Source organism: Hypanus sabinus, chromosome 30 (genome assembly GCF_030144855.1).
Source record: "Hypanus sabinus isolate sHypSab1 chromosome 30, sHypSab1.hap1, whole genome shotgun sequence".
Classification (NCBI taxonomy): domain Eukaryota; kingdom Metazoa; phylum Chordata; class Chondrichthyes; order Myliobatiformes; family Dasyatidae; genus Hypanus; species Hypanus sabinus.
In genome coordinates this window covers 28,173,395-28,187,730 of record NC_082735.1, presented here as the reverse complement: position 1 = coordinate 28,187,730, position 14,336 = coordinate 28,173,395, and positions in this window count along the sequence as shown.

Here is a 14,336-nt window from a genome sequence, read left to right as displayed (position 1 = left end):
AATGTGTGATAAATTCTCGAGAGTATGCAATTAATAGAGAATAGCTACAATTAATTGGAAATTGGCAGGGGGTGGGAAATTGACGTTCTTGTGGCTGTTTGCATGATTTGTGTTTTTCTGCATGGTGGACAATGATGTTTTGCTTTGAACGGGTTCTATGGCTTTCTTTGTTTTGTGGCTGTCTGCGGAAAGACAAACCTCAGGGTTGTATATTGCATACATACTTCAATAATAAATGTATCTGGAGTCCTTTGAAACTAACCAGTCAAATCCATTCTGGCTGGGAATAACATTATTGTGTTATATATCCTTCAATAAGTTAGAGGATACACTGCAACTGAGTTTTTGATCAATCATATTATCTGTACTCTGGTGTGAGTTTTGAAGACACAGAGTGTGATTCCCAGTCAAAAGCAGCTTGACCCCATATGGTCATCCATTTCTCAGTGACAACTCTTCCACCAATCTCATCACCTTCCAAATGCCCCAAATGCCTTCAAAAGGTTCCTTAAAATGGATCTTTTAATCAATGCTCCCAATCCTACTTCCTCCCTCAGGTCTAGCAGAGGGCATTGTATTGTTTCAAATCATAGAGCAATCAGTACTGGCCTTGAAGTAAATAAGCAATTAAATAACATTGCTCCACATGTTCATTTTGGGTGACAGATATATGCCCTTAGTTTCAATATCTGCAATTATGTCTATGAATTTTATCCTTCAGTATGCATGTTTACCTGTTATTGTATGAAAGAGAAAACTAAGCTTAGGTTAAATTTCCCTGAATTAAACATCATCTGTTCGTTATGTGCTGTGTCTAATGACATAGGCAATCCTGGTCTATCTATGACTTTGATTGCTCTTGGCACATTTTTCTACAGAAGTGCTTTGCCATTGGCTTCTTCTGGGCGGTGTCTTCGCAAGACGGGTAACCCCAGCTATTATCAATACTGTTCAGAGATTGTCGGCCTGGCATCAGAGGTCACATAGCCAGGACTTGTGATGTGCACTGGCTGCTCATACGACCATCCACCACCTGCTCCCATGGTCTCATGTGACCCTGATCGGGGGCTAAGCAGGTGCTACACCTTGCCCAAGGGTGAGCTGCAGGCTCACAGAGGGAAAGAGCACCTTACATCTCCTTTGGTAGAGGTGTATCTCCACCCTGCCACCCAACATATAATACAATTTAAATAAGAAATTGAAATATAACAGAAAAATTTTGAAGGAAAATATCATGTAAAATATTGTCTTCAAAAAAGCTCCCAGTATGTTCAGGCAGAGTATCAGTGTGAGGTAATATCTGATCAGTAAATTAGACCATAGGTTCAAAGGACACAAGAATAGAAATTGATTAATTCAGACTACTTTAAATTCTAAAAGTCATTGGTTTGTGTTACTTCATTGATTGCTCTTAAAAGTAGAGCAATGCAAAGTAATTTGAAGCATGCTGCTGTCGAGGTATCAAGGGTCATGGGGAACTGTCGCAGAAGCTGAGATCAGCCAATGGCATTCCGAATGGTGGAGCAGGCAAGTCAGCTATTTTCTTGTGTCAGCACAGAAGTAATTCAGGACTTAAAAGAAGTGAGGGCTCTTCTTAAAACATAGATATTTCAAAAGTTTTCACCTTCAGTTGCCCCAAACCATTTCTAATCAGCTTTGGGCATCTATTATTTTGCAGAAAAAGGGGTTAAGTGCAAGCTAATAGCTACAATGTGATTATAGTGAACATATTTCTACGAATGCTGATATTGATGGTCTAAAATTACAGTGGTTGCCAGACAGATCTGATCATTTATGTGATGCGTTCTGCACTGAAAAATATTTGTTGCATGTTTTGATCTTTGAAAGATTGTACATTTTCAGATATGTACCTTTTCTAAAAATAATGGCCAATTGATTTTTGTTGAAAAGAAAACTAGCCAGTTTGCTTGTTGTTTCATGGGCCACTTTTACAGATGCCTGTATGACAAGATAACATAATATTAGGATTGTAATGGTGAACAGCAGCATTGAGTGACAGAAGAAATGAATACTTCTGCTTGTCTTGAAGGTTGCTCTTGATGAAAAAGAAATGAACCATAGAAATAATTCAACTTCAGTCTAATTTTACAAATGCTTTTCAATTTATCTTTAAAGCAGGATTTCTTTTTCGCTGTTATCTTCCTTTTTTCACAGAAACCACTGGATCATGTTGAGGGTAGGGGAAAAGAGGTCAGAGACGGAGCGGTGGTCAGGTGGGTGGCAGGGGAAGGGGGAGTGGGCTGTAGGTGAGGTTGCTTATTGTGGATTATAAACATGAGAAGTCCAAAGCAACACATGCAAAATGCAGGAGGAACTCAGCAGGTCAGGCAGCATCCACAGAAGTGAACAGATAGTAAACGTTTCGGGCCGAGACCCTTCTTCAGGACTGAGAAGGAAGGGGGAGATGCCAGAATAAAAAGGTGGGGAGAGGAGAGGTAGGCTAGCCGGAAGGTGATAAGTGAAGGCAGGTGTAATGGGAAAAATAAAGAGCTGGAGAAGAAGGAATCTGATAGGAGAGGAGATTGGGCAATAGGAAAAAGGGGAGGAGGAGGGGACCCAGTGGGAAGTAACAGGCAGGTGAGAAGAAGTAAAAGATCTGAGTGGGGAATAAAGAAGGAGGGGGTGAAATTTGTTTACTGGACTTGTGGATTGTTTATGGTAATCACTAAGTGGAAATGTCCTAGTCCTCTGGCTGATAGGCAGCACTGTGAGACACTTAAACTCTGGAAATGGCCCTTCCAGTCTCCACTCGTCTGCTGGAAACAATGTTGAATTTGGTTGAAAAGGTGACGAAAATAAAGACTTGCATAATGAATCTGTCTATAGGGATGTCCTCATTACTAGCCCCTCATCCTGAAAAGAAAAACTATCCTGGGAACAAGATGGTTCTGATTAGGATTCTTTAGTATTTTAAATTTCTACTTAGCCAACACGAAACTACATATTTTGCCGTTATAATTCCTCTACCACAAACCCCTTGGACTTGCCACTTATGCTTCATCCAAGGAGGGGCAAGGTCCTCAATGAATTATAGTGAAATCAACCCAAGTTCTAGCAACTAATACTTGCCATGTGGTTAGTGGAAGCACAATCTTCAGTTCAATGCAATGTAGCATATGGTACAATGACCTTAACACATCTGCTTAGATATTCAGGCTTTAGTAGAGACTGCCCAGAACCTTCTTGGCATTTCTTGCCTAAGAAGATGAATATGTAACACATTTATTTTGGGATTTGATCCAAATGTTGTTGATGCACTATCAATAACTCTCAGAGACGGGAGGCGAGATATCGGCTTTTATTGACTGGAAGAAGGAACAAGCAGTGAGTGACAACCATACTACATCCTGGAGACTGAGAGGCCGGGCTCAGGCCTCAATCGCCTTTATACCGGGGTCTGTGGGAGGAGCCACAGGAGCAGTCAGCGGGGGGGGGGGGGGGGGCGTGTCCAGACAGGTATATGTAGTTCACCACAGTTGTGCCAGTGTCTGTCCTTACAAATTCCAAGTGCAGAGAAGCCATTAGTTGCTCATTTACATAACCCGACAATATATAAAAAGAAGCAAATGTTTTTTTTTCCCTGTATTTACATAATACTGAATAGTTATAACAAGGTGATCAGTGTTTAGTCAAAGCAATGAAAAGTGAGAATAGGAGCAGGAGCTGCTTTTGCCATTTCAGGCAATTAAAACAATTTACAAAATTGTTAGAAAGGAATATGAACAAGAGAAGATCTGCAGATGCTGGAAATCCATGCAACACATACAAAATGCTAAAGGGCCTTCTGAAGGCCTCGGCCCAAAATGTTGACTGTAGTCTTTTCCATTGATGCTGCCTGGCCTGCTGAGTTCCTCTAGCATTTTGTATCTTTTTGCTCAGAAAGGAATATAAAATGGTTTATTAGATTGTCACCGAAGAGGGAGGACCTCAGTTATGAGTTGAGGCTAGAGAAATTAACATAGTTCTCCTTGGAATATTGAATGTTAAGACAGCTTAAGAGAGCTTTTGAAATGGTGGAGAGGTTCTAATATAGATTGAGGAAAGCTATTTCCTCCGATGAGAACAACAATTGGAGGGCAGAAATTAAATGAAAGTTGTAACAGATCAAACAAAAGGAAATGAGGAGTTTTTTTCAGTTATAGCTACCAGAAACTGGAATATGGAAGCTAAATCTCATTTAAAAGTAGGATACTGATATCCCAAGGGTGAAACACCACATTGCAAAAAAAAAGAATTTGGGACAAAATGTGTTTCTTGGAGCAAACCTAGGAGCAATGGGCCAATTGGTCTCCCTTCCATGCTGCTTCTATGATTCTATGATTTTGCCTTGTGTTTTCTATTTCTATGAATTATTTTTCTCTCTGGCATCAAAATACTAAAAGATAAAAATTTTCACAAGTGAATTTCTTTAAAAATGTGTTTTAACGTGAATGCGTTATTTTAAGAGTGACACAGTTCAAATTTGCTAAACTCCAGAAGGTAATTTTTAAAGAAAGAAATTAGTTTGTGGGGTCTGTGCATTTCTTTTGCCACCATTAAACAGAGTTTTTCCCATTGTTTTATATTCCGTTTTCCTTATGGGATTCTCAAAAGTTTTTTGATTAACTTTACATTGTCACAATTAATGTATATTTTAATTTTATTTTATTATAAATTAGGAAAGGAAGTTTTGTTCCAATAGAAGGCTCAATAATTCCCAAGGTTATTTCTCATTCATTTTCTGTTCAACTGTCCACCACAGTAAGCAAGAATTTTTTTTTGTCTTTTTGGTCAGTTTTAAAATAAATTTCATTTGTAAATTGCAGAAAATTTTGAACTATTTGTAAAAAGTAAATCAGCAGCTGCATTTAATTTACTTTAGCTTAATATAAGCAGATTAAAAATTGTTCTGTGCTCTCAACAGTTGTAAAACTTTGCTGTATATTTGTAGAATTTATATCTGGAAGTTAACTAGATTTGTAGTATTGGATAATACGTGTTTAGTCTGCCAGTACTAAATCTGTATTTTGAAAACCAATATTCCATTCACGTTATTCCAATCCTCTCATATAGAACCTATGTAAATATTAGGACACTGTCTCCTTGTTCCCTTATTTCCCTTGCGGTCCATGGATACATATAAAGAAACTGCAATATATTTCCCACTATATTCTGGTATTTTATCTTCACTTATATTAAACAATTTCTACAATTCTTTCCTTTTACTTTTGGTATTATTTTGCTTTTCATTTACAACTGTTGCAAAATTAACCTTGCGTCCAAAATGCTTTTTTTTGTAAACACCAAAGGAAAGAAAGCAGGCGGTTAACTACCTTTGCTAATTTCTGCTTATCCTTTCCTGACAGGCCTTTTATTTTTATTCACTAAATTTGCTGTTTTGTGCATGTGAGGTTTAAAGATGATCTGAAATTGTAAGTAGTTCCCTAATGTCCTTCATCTACATAAACCCGCCACATCTACCTGTTCTTAGTTACATGTGATTCCAGTCACATACAATATGGTTTATTTCCCATACAAGCCAATGCTGCCCATATTCCAAGCTCTTTTTGTTAAATAATAGAACCATAGAGATATACAGCATGGAGACAGGCCCTTCGGCCCAACTCATCCATACTAAACAAGATTGTCATCTAACCTAGCCTACAGACTCTCACAGCTACCTGGACTATTCCTCTTCCCACCCTGTCTCTTGCAAAAATGCTATCCCCTTCTCACAATTCGTCCGTCTCCATCGCATCTGCTCTCAGGATGAGGCTTTTCATTCCAGGACGAAGGAGATGTCTTCCTTTTTTAAACAAAGGGGCTTCCCTTCTTCCACCATCAACTCTGCTCTCAAACGCATCGCTCCCATTTCCCGCACATCTGCCCTCACCCCATCCACCTGCCACCCCACTCGGGAAAGGTTCCCCTTGTCCTCACCTACCACCCCACCAGCCTCCAGGTCCAACGTATAATTCTCCGTAACTTCCGCCACCTCCAACAGGATCCCACTACCAAGCATGTCTTTCCCTCCACCCCTCTTTCTCCTTTCCACAGGGATCGCTCCCTACGCGACTCCCTTGTCCTCTCGTCCCCCCCATCCCTTCTCACCTATCTCCCTCCTGGCACTTATCCTTGTAAACGGAACAAGTGCTACACCTGCCCTTACACTTCCTCCCTCACCACCATTCAGGGCCCCAGACAGTCCTTCCAGGTGAGGTGACACTTCACCTGTGAGTCGGCTGGTGTGGTATACTGCGTCCGGTGCTCCCGGTGTGGCCTTTTATACATTGGTGAGACCCGATGCAGACTGGGAGACGGTTTCACTGAACACCTACGCTCGGTCCGCCAGAAAAAGCAGGATCTCCCAGTGGCCACACATTTTAATTCCACGTCCCATTCCCATTCTGATATGTCTACCCATGGCTTCCTCTACTGTCAAGATGAAACCACACTCAGGTTGGAGGAACAACAGTTTATATACCTGCTGGGTAGCCTCCAACCTGATGGCATGAACATTGACTTCTCTAACTTCAGTTAATGCCCCTCCTCCCCTTCTTACCCCATCCCTGACATATTTAGTTGTTTGTTTTTTTTTCTCTCTCTCTCTGCCCATCACTCTGCCTGTTTTCCATCTCCCTCTGGTGCTTCCCCCCCCCCCCTTTCTTTCTCCCGAGGCCTCCCGTCCCACGATCCTTTCCTTTCTCCAGCTCTGTATCACTTTCGCCAATCACTTTTCCAGCTCTAAGCTTCATCCCACCCCCTCCGGTCTTCTCCCCCACTACTTTCAAACCTCTTGGTATCTTTCCTTTCAGTTAGTCCTGACAAAGGGTCTCGGCCCAAAACATCGACAGTGCTTCTCCCTATGGATGCTGCCTGGCATGCTGTGTTCCACCAGCATTTTGTGTGCTTTGTCATCTAACCTAGTCCCACATATGGCTCATATCCCTTCCAACCTTGCCTATTTCATGCACCAGTCCAATAAAATGTTCCTTTTATTTTCTTGAGGTATTCATCTGCTGATTAATCCTGTTTCATACCATCTTTCTCATACACTTGCTTTGTTTTTTTTTACTTTAAATCACATACAGAGCCCGTGCTATAGAGGGATGGCTCATTGATGCCAGTCCAGTTGGATGCCCATTGCAATACTGTTTGTATGTGGAAGTCCATTAATGAAGATTACACATATCTTATCCATATTAAATATAGCACTGAGCAAAAACCTGAGGCAAATTTATAGGGTACCTAAGACATTACTCTGTTTGATATTGGGAATAGCCAGGGTGGAACGCCAAGGGAAGGGTGTGGGACAGGTGGCTGAGAAGGAATACCAAGGGCAGGGGTTAGCGTGGGTGCAGACAGACCCAGCCCTGAGACACCAGGCAAGGTCACTTAATTCTAAACAATTAGTTTATTGATCATTTCAGAATATCTCTCTGGTGCTTCCTGCTCTCTCCTCTTTCCCTTTCCCTTTTTCCCAAACATGATATCCCTCTCCAGGTTCCCTTCCCACTCTCAGTCCACAACAGAGACCCATATCAGAATCAGGTTTATCATCACTCACATATGTCATGAAATTTGTTTTTTTTTGTAATACTGTACATAAAATTACTACAGTACTGTGCAAAAATCTTAGGCATCCTAGCTATATACGAGGGATGATTGCTAAGCTTGCAGCCTAAGGTAGAAGGAGATGAGTTATACAGATCTCGTTACATGCATGTGCAGTTCAACACTTTGAGTGAAAATGCAGAGGGGTTGAAGTTAATAAACCTCTACCTTAGACCATGAACTTATCAATCACCCCATGCTGTGGACCACTTCTGGAGGTCCAAGACGCCGACTTCTACAAAGAAGGGATCCATATGCTCCACGACCGCTGGACTGAGTGTGGAAATGTAGGAAAAATAAATGTACTAGGTTTTCTAAAATTGACTCCTTTTACCTTAGGCCACAAACTTATCAATCACCCCTCCCATATGCGGTCAGACTTTTGCACAGTACTGTATCTCCAGATATTCCCACTGTAGCAAATCAGAATCAGCATCAGGTTTATTATCAATGACATGTGTTGCAAGATTTGTTAACTTTACAGCAGCAGTTCAATGCGATACATAATATGAAGGAAGATGAAAAAAATAACAAATAAATAAATGGATAAATAAATAAATAGATAGATAGCTAGATAGATAGATAGATAGATAGATAGATAGATAGATAGATAGATAGATAGATAGATAAATGGATGAATAAATAAATAAATAGATAGATAGGTAAACCAATTACAATATACATATGTTGAGTAGATTAAAAATGAAGCAAAACAAAACAGCAGTAATATATATTTAAAAAGTGAAGGAGTGTTCACTGGTTCAATGTCCATTTAGGAATCGGATGGTAGAGGGGAAGAAGCTGTCCCTGAATCGCTGAGTGTGTGCCTTCAGGCTTCTGTACCTCCTACCTGATGGTAACAGTGAGAAAGGGGCATGTCCTGGATGCTGAAGGTATTTAATACTGGATGCTGCCTTTCTGAGACACCGCTCCTTGAAGATATCCTGGGCATTTTGTAGGCTAGTGCCCAAGATGGGGCTGACTAGATATACAAGCCTCTGCAGATGCAGATGCATAGCTCAAATTTAATGGTTATTCTGGCTGCTGCCTGCTTACAAGACAAGGAGGAGCATATAACATAACAGATGTAGAAAATAATGATAAGCAGAGTAAACAGAAGGGGACAACAGAGAACAACTGTTGATCACCGGCATTAGAAATACACAGCTCTCCCCAATTCAATTTGATCAATGTAACGTCATATTTCCCTGCACAAGCCATCACTTTTCATTAAAGCTCACTCACTTAATCTTGTCCCTTTCAACCTTTCATGAAACAGAAGTCCCTGGAAAGAGGGCCATGTAAAGCAGTATTCCATCTTACCTTATGAGCCCTCTGGTATTCCTCCGCTTCTCAGAAATGGCTGTGACGACTAGAATCAAAACAGAATACACAGGGGGAAAGAAATCCAAGCTAAGAATCTACTTATCATCAGAACGATTTGCAGGCATTGCCAAGAGAACACAGCAGTGATGCATCAAATGTACATCCAGTAAGCTGGCCACTGATTGTAGGTATGTTCATGGTCTTCTGCTGCTGTAGCCCACCCACTTCAAGGTTCGACATGGTGTGCATTTGGAGATGCTCTTCTGCACGCCGCTGTTGTAACGTGTTGCAGCTTGAAGCAGTTTGGCCAATCTCCTCCAACCTTTCTCATTAGCAGGGTGTTTTCGCCCGCAGAACGGCTGTCCTCTGGACGTTTTTTTGCTTTTTCACACCATTCTCCATAAGCTGTAGAGACTGTTCTGCATGAAATTCTCAGGAGATCAGCATATTCTGAGATATTCAGACCACTTTGTCTGGCATCAACGATCATTCCACTATGAAAGTTACTTAAATCATACTTCTTCCCCATTCTGTGTCAAGACATAGCCTTTACTGTACTCAGCCATTATTTGACATTGCATGAAGTGTAGCAATCCACTAGACAACACCAAGATGGATTATCCCTTCAGTAATCCTGGCTGAAGATTCTTGTAAATCCTTCAGCTTTCTCTCACCTTTCGTCATTTCCTTTCTTGTACTTTTTCAGTCTTCATCTTGTTGCGGAGCAGAGGATCACTCACAGGAGTCCATGCCTCAGATCAAAATATCGATTTGACTAATCTCTGCTGCAGAAGGGAGAAGGGCCCACTTGCTTCACTTGGTGTGGTCCACATCTTCTTTCCAATTGTACAAGATATGGCATTCTTATCTACACTTGGTGATAAGGTACAGCTTCCTCAACCAATAATGTGCAAATGTTCACTGAGCCAGTTGGGTACAAGTGAGTACTTAATCTGTTTCTTCTGACATCATGAGCCCTATGATCAGCTCCTGTGAAGACCCCTGCTCTCTCTCTCTGATGCTTTCAATGTAGGTAAGTGGTTACTTTAATCAGACTCATGATTATTTTGGAAACATCCTTCAGGGACATTCTGGAATTATCTCTAGTTATAGGGGAATTATCTGGAGCTAGCCCCTTACCACCAATTACATCCTTACCACAAATTACATTCTTGCATTGTGCAACGATGCTTGAGCCTACAGTCCTGGTAGCTATCTCAGATCTCACTGCAGAGTGCCTTCTTATCATTCCTGTTAATTCAATCCTCACTGGTTCTGACACCTCAGTATATTCTGCTGCTTTTATGACTCCAGATTAACTTATTATGTCTCAGCTTCACATCATTCTCAACAAGTTGATGTGTTCTTGATTATCAGTTAGGCAAGAAGAAGACAGGAGAACAGGGTACAAAGGGGAAAATAAATCAGCCATGATGGAATGTGGAGTAGATTTGATGGGCTGAATGGCTTAGTTCTGATCCTATCTTATATGGTATCATAGTTAGTCCTCTATAAAGGTTTGATACAATTTATTTACTTTTGTGTGTCTACTTATAAAGCCGAGGATCTCAAATGCCTTTTTAACCTGCTTCTCAACCTGCCCTCTGATTTTAATGGCATGAGTACATTCACCCTTAGGTCTCTCCAAACTTCTATCCATTTTAGCATTGTCTATTCACACTTTTTCTCACAGTGGTTCAATTTCCCAGGTTCTGGCAAAGCACTTTAGAAACTTACCAAAATTTAAGTGGTTATTTTCTGACCATCAGTCTAATGTAGTTTTCTTCTGTGCTGTTTTTACGTAGTTCAGTGTAGATTTTGTATTGTTTCATGTAGCACCATGGTCCTGAAAAACGTTGCCTCGTTTTTAACTGTATACTGTACCAGCAGTTCTGTTTGAAATGACAATAAAAAGTGACTTGACTTGACTTCATCATCTTATCAGAAATGAACTATTAAACATTGCTTTTAACAATTTAATCTCTTTTTTACAGAAATATTTAATTACTTCTCACTAAGTCATGAATTATTAATTTTTTCTAAAATTTGATAATGTGCAAACACAAATCCACCCATCAACTGAATCAGCAGCAAAAGCAATCTTGCACCCTCTCTCTCTCTCTCTGTCAATGGTAAGGCGAGTTTGCTGCCACTTCTTGAGACGGAGAATCTCAGAATTAAAAGCGACCCAGCAGACTGCAACATCATAACAGCAATTGTTTGTCATTCTCCCCATGCTGTGGGAAGGGTGCCATCTCTCTGTCCCTTGTTGTGAGTGAGAGTGAGAGAGTGTGGCATGTCGATCTGTTGGGTGAACAATAATTTTTGTTGACTGAAGATCATGGTCTCTCTTTGGGGGCTTTACTGTTGCTTGGTGGGTGGTGGGCACCGACGCTTTCTGCTGAAATGATGGGTGGGGGGGAGTTCGATGCTTTGCTGCTGCCTGCATGTGGGAGGGGGAGAGGGGGCTGTGGGAATCTACAGTTTTTCTGTCATTCATTCTTTTGGGGTTCTTCCGTTTTACATGGATGTCTGCGAGGAGCAAGAACTTCAGGTTACATGGTGTTTATATTCTCTGATAATAAATGGAACTATCTGAACCATTTGAGTTAGGGTTGAATTTGAGGGGTAGTCGATGTGAATGGCTAAAGATACAATGGGCTAGGATAGGACTAGTGTAAAAAAGAGTGTCTGATGGCCCCATGGACCGAATGAGGTAAAGGGCTTGTCCGCACATTGTATTTCTCTATGACACCTGGTTCCTCAAGGCTGTCATAGCCAGGGGAGGGAGTGGCAATAAGCTCTCACTACCTGTTAAATGCTCCCAGTGGAGTGCATCTCAAGTAGCCTCTGACAACCAAGTTCATCTCCTGGCCTTCATGTGTGGCTTAGCTACTAAGCCTGGCGGGATTGTTTCTACTGTCAGGAGAAGGGGCGAAAATGCCTTAAAACCAGTTGCTTTGGGCAGATGGGGCTCATCAACCATGGTTGGCAGAGAACCCTGATCTGCTGCCTTGTGGCTATACCCACTCATGGGGAAGGCTTCAGGAGTAAGGCCCAAAGAAAAATCTGCAGCTGGATTCCTTAAGGCAGTCCTACATTGAGTTCAGTGCTGACTGGCAACTCCTGTGACGCCATTGGTGCCAAAATGTATTGGTCTCCGCCATTCCTTTGAATTCATCACCTGCGTGGAGAGGGGGAGCCTGCTACATGGGCAATAGCTTGCCCTCAATATTGTACAGCCCTGGCTTGCATATTGATTAGGTAGACAGCTAGGATATAATGTCCACAATTGACCCAGACCAATGGAGTGCCTCCTGTGACTTCACTTAAGGAAATTGTGCAAAGTGTCAAATAATTAATCTTTTAGGAAGAAAATAAATATTTTGAGACACATTTATGCCTCAATGAGATGTCGCCAAATAATAAATATTTTCACTCCCCTTTATATTATGAGGCCTGATGTTAAGTACTAGGATGGGTAGGTATTTCTCAGATTCTTAGTGTCTCAGTGACTAGATCGTGCTTGTTCCAGACAAAACTGGCAGAATGCAATACAGAGTGATGCACTAGTAATGTTTGGTGGCTTCATTATCATTATTGATTATATAGTAATTCAGTCACATTGTGCTTTTCTACTCAAGCCACAAGTATTTTCAACTGTACAAAGACAAAACTATCCATATGCATTGTTTCCATAGACACTGCAAACTACTGTCCTGTCTGTGGGTACCTCCCCTTTAATCTCCATAACCCAATCCACCCTCCTTAAATTATTTCATTTTATCTTATTTAAATATTTATTAAGTGATAATTCAGAACATATGATCTCATCAAAAAATATAAACACGAGCTAACAGGTCAGAAAGCCTTACTTAATCCCATTCCTCATGAAATATCTGCCAACTTTTTATCGTGACTTAAGTTCACGTATACATTCTAATGAGGGTGAATTAATTCCAAACTCAAGTATAGCTTCAGACTGAACCGGAATGTCTTCAGATTCAGAAAGTGAAGCCTGGCAGACTGCAATATGTCCCATGTCATACCTGATCGGCTTTGTTTATTAATGGTCCTTGTGACCGTAGACAATTATACCTGGGACGGTGAATGGTGGTGGAATACACTTCGAGAAAACCATAATGGTGAATGGGAGAAGGTGCTTGTAATGTTTATGGCATTCCTGGTTCTATAAATACTCTATATATTGTTGAGTGTTACGTACCCCATAACGGGGTGTCTAACCAGCAGAGAAAGAAGAATTCGTTGGAGTCTGGTGGTACTATACTAAAGGTGTTTATTAATAAAAAGCAAAACCATATCAATAATGCAAATATACATATAAAACCAGTTAGCAGTAATAAACCTAAAAGTGTAGGAATAATAATAATCAATAATAAACAAGCTCTATCGATGTCTAGTGGTAAGTAAATTGTCATAGAAAAGTATAAAGTTCAGTTCAGTTCATGAGTGCTGATGTAGTTACAGTTGTTGTATTGTAATCGTTGGAGAGAGAGCGAGCGAGCAAGATGTAACAGCTACAGTCAGGCAAACCTTCCTTTGCTTTCTTAATCCGTCGTATTGGTGTGGTCATTCAGTTATGACCTCTCTGTCCTTCTGCTGGACTGTTCTTCTGTGGTGGACTCGTCACTCTGGCATGAGTGGACACACACACAAGTCTCCACCGGCCCTGCGTTAACACTGATTGCCTTAATGACTGACCTCCTGGTTCGGTCTTCAAAGCCCCCACCTTTCTTGTGGGTTCCAACACTCAATCAGTGTCCACTGGCGTGTCAGCAAAGATTATGATTTTAGTGAATTATCCATCCTATCAATTCTTATAAACATCTTAAAATCATCAGAGGCATATCTCAACATTTCATGTTCTACATATTATGGGCTTAGCACAGGGAATATAATTTCTTCATACTGTAATCCTTGGAACCCTGAATAATACTTGCAAGGCTGAATTAGTCTCTTCATGGTCAATTCGTCATTGTTTGTGTGCAGATGCCAGAACTCTGTACATTGTATTCAAGATGGGATCTAGCCAGGTCATTGCATACATATTTCAATTCTGTCCGTTTTATTTTACTTGGCCGGCTGCATCACAGCCTGGTGTGGAGACACCAATGCCCTTGAACAGAAAGTCCTACAAAAAGTAGTGGATACAGCCCAGTCTTTCACGGGTAAACCCCTCCCCACTACTCCATGAAATGCTGTTCCAGGAAAGCAGCATCTGTCATCAGCCCCACCTCCCTCCACCACCCAGGTCATGTGCTATTCTCGCTGCTGCCATCAGGAAGAAGGTACAGGAGCCTCAGGACTCACACCATCAGGTTCAGGGACAGTTATTACCCCTCAGCCATCAGGCCCTTCAACCAGAGTGCGTAACT